Here is a 6901-nt window from a genome sequence, read left to right on the forward strand (position 1 = left end):
GCTTTATGTCCATTCACATTCATGTTTGTTGGGAGAAACAAAAGAGCGTTTGAACTTCTTGTGCGTGTGCTTTGCCTCCTAAGCACAACACGGAGTTTTCTATCTGTGACAGTAGAGCGTTTCCTGCCCGTTGAGGAGCCTATCCGGTGAGCGGCTACATCTACATCCTGGGACAGACTGTGGGCCGTGTGTGTCAACAGTCACCACATCACAGCCACCGTCCCGCCAAATGCTTTGTGTTCTTTCCAACACTGTGTGAGCTCCCCTGGGTCACCGCATGCACTTCTTTTTCCCTCTGCCGCCCCCCACCCCCCCTTAACCACATATATGGGGTGGAGGGGGGTGGGGACGATCATTTCATAGGGGAAATCCCACATCCTGCAATTTCATCTTCTTGTCTGTCTGAGGAGGCTCAGAACAACATGATAACAACACTGCTACACTGGCCGTCAACACTATTGGTTCCATGTGAGGAGAACAAACTGATCAGATGTTCCATCTAAAGCCCCGTCCACGCTTCCTTCACTATGGACACTGTGTCAAAAGCCACTTCCTAGAGATGAGTCACTCATTTGGGATGACAGCTGCTGGTAGACCGCCGCAACCTCATCCAGCGTCCTTTTTTTCCTCTCTCTACTCATCTCCAATCTCGCCTCTCTTTCGTCTGCAACAGAGGTTGTCTGCAGACGCTACCCCATCCTCATTGCTGGGTAAAACAGGGATGACACACAAAATTGCAGATTTCAAAGTCTTGCCTTCAAGTGGGAGTCGTGAGGTGGTCTCCGCTTACCCATCTGTGACCATTAATGTGGATAGTGATCATGCCTAATGGAAACAGCCCCGGAGCAGCCATAGAAGTTCAGTCCCTGGTCTGTATCCCACATCACTGATGGAAATGATTAAGTATATTGGAGTGTAATTCCACCCCCCTCGGCCTGCCTCTTAAAATAGAGGAATAGAGAGGAGGGCGGTCGGCCCAGGAGGATGCCGGAATTCTTCTGATTGGAGCAGAGCAGCGTTTGTTATTAGGCTGATGTTGACCCGTGACCACAGCAGCAGGCCTGCCGTGTGGGGGAGAGAGGTATGGCATCACTCCCTCAGAGGCCCCTCTCCCTCTGCCTTACAACATTTTTTCTTGTGTATTATTGATTTCAAAGACTCTCCTCACATTCAAACGCGGACATGTTTGCACAGCGAACCCAGATCGCAATAGACTTCGGCTTTGAACCTTGTTTTGGTTGGTTCGTTACGTCTGCCTCTCTTTCATAGGGCTGGTTTATGTGAAACATGTGTTGAACGCTCCACGTACAACTGGGATTGACTGGCAGAGCTGTAACTAGTGTGATATTTATCGTGTTAATAACTCACACACGTCTGGCACAGCCGAACCACTTCGGTCACTGTGCTCACTAGAGTTTGGTAGGAAATGAGGCATGGACAGCTGAAAGATTTCAAAGGAAGCACAAGTAACACTGAGTATGTATATCCAACCACGGAAAGGCACGACTTCCAGCCCTGTAATTTAGACTTCTGCTGAGAGAAAAGATGCTTGTTGCAACAGTGGCAGACATGGTCTTAAAAACGAGTGAAGAAGTTCAGCTTTTTTTTTTTTTTTTTTTGAGGCAGTCTTTGCAAACAAAGAGTCAGGCAGCTTTGGAAAATGACCCATTGATTTGTCTTGCTGAGGTTAACCAGACAAGGCCACAGGCAACATTTGGGATTCTAAAACGCGTGTTACAAGGACAAATAGCAATAAGGAATGGAGAGAAGGTGTTGAAAACAAAGATCTCATTTAACCAAGAAGACATAGAGGAATTTTACAGACCTCAGCTGTTGAGACGTTGGAGTTCTGATGCTCCCTCCAAATAGCACGGCAGAGTAGATGCAACTAACCATGAAAGCATTCAGTTTTGAAGTGGCTTGGATGTGTCCCTTTGGTCAACTATGATGAGTAACTGGACTTTCCAAAAATAATTCACTAATCATGAAAGGGTTCATGATTTGGCCTCTGCTTTTGGGAACAGCGGTATTATGCACACCAGAACATCTTGCTTGAAATCCATAGGACACAGCTGTAAATGAAATAAAGGAAAGATTGAAAAATTAAAGCCCCACAGATGCGTTGGCAGCATCTTGCATCACATGACAGGAGAAGCTGTCAACACAAGGCTTAAGAACTTAAACGGCCACCGTGTCATCTAATTTGAGACTCCTGTGATGATCTTCGGACCCTGAAGGCCTCAAGTGTCCGTCTTCGTGTCACAAGTTCAAATCCAGTCACGGTGCATCATCCGATTCTTCCCCAGAGTAGACCGGCTCTGGCAGCTCTGTCATCGGATCCACTTCCGACTTATCACATGCTCAAACCACAAGCTGACCGCCATGAGCGAGATCGGCGCTGCAAATTTGTCACATTCAAATTTTCCAGGAAACATTCGAGCAACACTGTGTGGTTTCATAAAGCGAAAGCGTTTATCTGAGTCAGCGCGGCAGATATGATGCGGCGTTTGTGAACTTCTATGCTCATTTAACATTATTTATGAACTCGTTGAAATGAATAAATGCTTTTGGGACATGTTGATTCTGGCCTCCATCGTAGCTGTTCAGTTTTATTTTCTTTCAGTGTGGATGTTGGAATAACGACTCACTTTTCCTACATGTGGGAAAGAAGAAATGTAAAGCAAATACACATTTAAGCCAAGAAGTAAGAATAGAAAAACATCAGCATAGTCAGTCACAGTTTCATTAGATGAAGTCGCACTGACCAAGTCCACTTCTGGTAGGCTGGTTTAATGATATCGTAGCAATGACACAATATTTCTGACTTCTTTCTCAAGCAGCCAAATACTGTAAGCAGATCCAACTGGTCCCAAGTTAACCCACAGGCCAAGAATAGAACACACACCATGTGACAGATGTTTTTGCAAACCAGCCCCTACCTCAGGTTGTACCTTCAAGTTTATGGTTCAGTGAAATCCCCTTAAAGCTCAAACCCCAGTTCCCAAATCTAAAGAGATCTCATCCAACTGGTGGACTGGGCTCACCACCACCACCACCACCATCTCTCCCCATCTTCCTGGCCTGGAGTTTCCAGAGCACCCACCTCACGGCAGTTTACACCCTCCCACTGGCTGTGATCCCAAGAACAGCCAGCAATCTGAGGGGGAGCTTTGGAGAACGTCTCCTTTTAATTATCAAAAAAAAAAAGACTCAGAGCCGGGTTGGATAATGGATTCCAAATGGTGAGGTCGGATAAGGAGTGGGTGCAGCAATGGAGGAGGTGGTCACGGAGAACAAGCACAAAACGAGGAGGAGGACTGGAGGAGGGGAAGCAGAGAGATATGACTCCTTCTGAGGTTCTGACCTTTGGCTGCCCCCGCTTGCATGCTTCACCGCAGATTGAGACCAGATTGACTGATGACTGAGTGACAGAACCATCTCAGAGACGTGAAGAGCAGAGAATCACAAACAGTGTTGTGGATGTGGAAGCAGAGATCTTGAAGTCAAACGATATCGACATCAGGACCAGAAGCTCATCAGCATTTATTTTCATAGATGGATGAATGACTCTGAGCCACGATCTCTGACACGCCGTCGTCCTCTCTACCCTGAAGACACGCTGGGAGCCCCACAATGATGGACAGAACTTATGGCCCAGAGGCTTAGCGCGCAAGCAGAAAAAATAGAATCACACCTAAACAAAACACCAGCTAATCATAATGGCTCCATACACACCACACATACATTTACAAAAACTTGCTACGGGACCACCCCTGAGAGCTGACCTGGCCGTGCCCCCCCAACACTCAGCGTTGGCGTGTGTCCAGAACAAACCGGGCCTCTCTCCGGAGGGAACAGTAGAAGCCTGAGGTCGTGCTGCTTAGCAGGCGCCGAAGGGGCGGCAGGCTGCCAGTGGTCATTTCTTGCCGAAGCCTCTGGGAATGGTGTCACACTCCCTACCCCTACCCCTACCCCCCCCCTCCCGCCGCCACTTCCCTTCTAAACGCTGGCCAACTCCTGGATGCACATTTCTGGGTGCAGAGGTTGAAAAAAGAACAGCACTCCTACGTGCGAGCAGCTGGACTCGCTGTCATGGATGAGCTCATCCTGGCCAGCGTCCAAAACAACCCCCCCCCCCCCCGACGTCTGAGCCGTCTCCATGAAATCACTCTCGCAGCACAGATCAACACAGAGCCACGGCAGAAGCAGCAGCACACAAAAAAAAAAAAAAAAAGTTCCTGCACAAACAATGTGTTGACGCTTCCCGGGGTTCAGCCGAGGCCGGGGCGATGACACAAATCGTAGAGACATCTCCAACGGCCTGAGATTGAAATTCAAATAAATGATCAAAAGAAACCGCATAGAGGGTGAGGACACAGTAAAAAAAAACAAAAAACATCAAGACATTTTGCTAAAATTAGCCTTATCGTATTCATAACTAAGATAGTGTGACAGAAACAACAAATCTAATCTGACAGTAAGACCTTCATAACTTCAATCGGCTGAAAAAATGCCCAGCCTTCAGCTTCTTTCATCAGGCAGACAAAAAACAAAGGGAAGACATTACCCAGACGGCTGCAAGGAACTCTCCACATGCCTCTCCATATCTTTTTAACACCAACAGACCAACTGGCCAACGACCTCCTGTCTCGCTCCGACATGATAACGGAGTATCTTTCCCTCCCCGCTGTTCAAAAGGTCAGATAGATACAGCATATATGCAGTGACAACATACCTACACACGCATCAGACGTAAAATGTTAAAAAGGGTGAAAAGCGTGGAACCCTAGGAGGTTCTGGAGAGAATAGTGAGCTGTCATCAGCATAGCGAGGAGGAAGGAGGGCTTTCAGCAGACTGCGATCCCCCCCCTCCCTCCAACCAGGCCAGCCACTGAATAAATCACATTTTGCAAACTCCAAGATTGCTGCGATAAGATGGTTGGAGCATACGTGCTGTTAGAAGAAGTAAAGCAATATGGCTCCCAGACATTGGCAGGCTAGCTAGGTTCACAGTTTGATAGCCTGGTGTCTCACGGGGAATGAAAAGGAACAGGAAAGCAACTAGAATAAGAGATCAACAGCAGAATGAGGTGTTTCCATTCAATTAACTAAATTATCCATACACATCTGTGTGTGCTGTTGATGTAAGAACCACTGGCCGTTAACCTGCGGTCTTTAGAAGCACACATGGTCAGCAATTAACCCACATTCCCAAATTTATCCAGCTGCCTCTGTTTAAAAATGACTATAATTCCAAGCAACGTGGCAATTTCCAAGGCAGAGAGCGCATTGCCTGGTGTGCTGCTGATTATGGCTTTTTGTAAATGTATAAAGGCTGTGGTTTCCTGGAGGGAGACCACATCAGCTGTCATATTCATAATTATAGTATTTCTGCTATTTCTATCAATCATGTAATTATCAACTCTCTGCTATTTCGATCAGTCGTATAATTATCATATTCATTCAGTTCGTTTCGGCCTGAAATCTGTTTCTGCTTTTTTTCTTTTCCTAACAGATCTGCTCGGTCAGATCCGAGCGGTCGCTGCAGAGAGAGAAGACGCGTCTGAGCACGTGGAGCGGTTTTTATTTTTTTTATTTTTTTTTTACAGGAACCTTATAGAACTGTCATGTGCGGCATCCACTGAACGCACCCAGAACTTTCCAAGTCCATTTCTGCTCAATATGATTCCAGCTCAACATTAAACGGTTTTAAACTTCACTTTGCAGATCCGTATGGTGTCCTGAACTGAAGGTTGCTGGAACAGCTGCTCAGCAGTGCCTCCACTCCATAAATTTAGGGCAATTAAGGCTTACGCTCAGTTAATGAGCTTGACTAACATGCTGGAGGAGTGTTGTTGCTCCTACACCGGGTGTTGAGGCCATAAAAAGGTGGTCCAAGCAGGGAGCAACACCTGGGAATAATAAATTCTTTTAGCAGACAACAGTTCAATCTGAGGGCTGAAACACAGCAAACAAAACGTAAAACCTTCTGTTTATGGAACATAGTGAAGCTTTACAGTCATGACCAGTTTGGGTAAACCGTAATATGTTGTATTAGACTTCTTCTGAATGATTAGTGGGAACAAAAGGGCTAAATAATACACATTTCATAGTACGGCCCTATAACTGCATCAAGTCTGTAAACACTTCCAGGAATAATAAGATGCTGCTCCAGCTATTGAGTGGAAAATAAGCAGCAGCACTTTGTGGCATGATTTGACACTAATGTGTTACGCAAAGGCGATTGTCACATATTTTGTGGCTATTGTGATATACAATCGCATGTTTCCTGACCTTAGATTTTGTTCAGAATGTGTTCAGCAGCCTCCAAAACGTGCATTTTGACCATTTTGCTCTTTGCATGTTTCTCCAGCTTCCCTTCATCCAGGTCAGAACTCAACAGATAGAATGTCTGAATAAACAAGAGGCTTGTCCTGAGGGCAACTACTTTAACATTATCCTGTCTGCACACCACAGATGAGTCCTTGATTGTGAAGGGGGAGGTTTGGATTATAAACGCTTCTGTGATGTTAATACCCATCAGTGCATCATGAGGGAAATTAGCGACACAGTTTTCTCCAAGCAATAACGGTAACAAGTTCTGTAACAAAGCCTGGCTTCATCCTGGCTGCACAAGCCCTGGCATTGTCCTCGAAACAAGGATGTACCATAATCAAAATCATGAGCTGATAAATGTCCATAAAATGCCAGATGCTATAGAAACGCAGTGATAGACAGAAAATAATCACAACTAAAAAATGAGTCAATGTATTATTTTGTATATCTTTAATTCCAGAAGATAGGAAGTTTCTACATTAAACCACAGCAAAAGCATTATGACAAGTGCTTTAGTCAAACTGCAGCCCCTCCATGAGCTGATTATCGAGTGCCCCCGCTGCTC

The sequence above is a fragment of the Antennarius striatus genome, chromosome 16, assembly GCF_040054535.1.
Source record: "Antennarius striatus isolate MH-2024 chromosome 16, ASM4005453v1, whole genome shotgun sequence".
NCBI classification, from domain to species: domain Eukaryota; kingdom Metazoa; phylum Chordata; class Actinopteri; order Lophiiformes; family Antennariidae; genus Antennarius; species Antennarius striatus.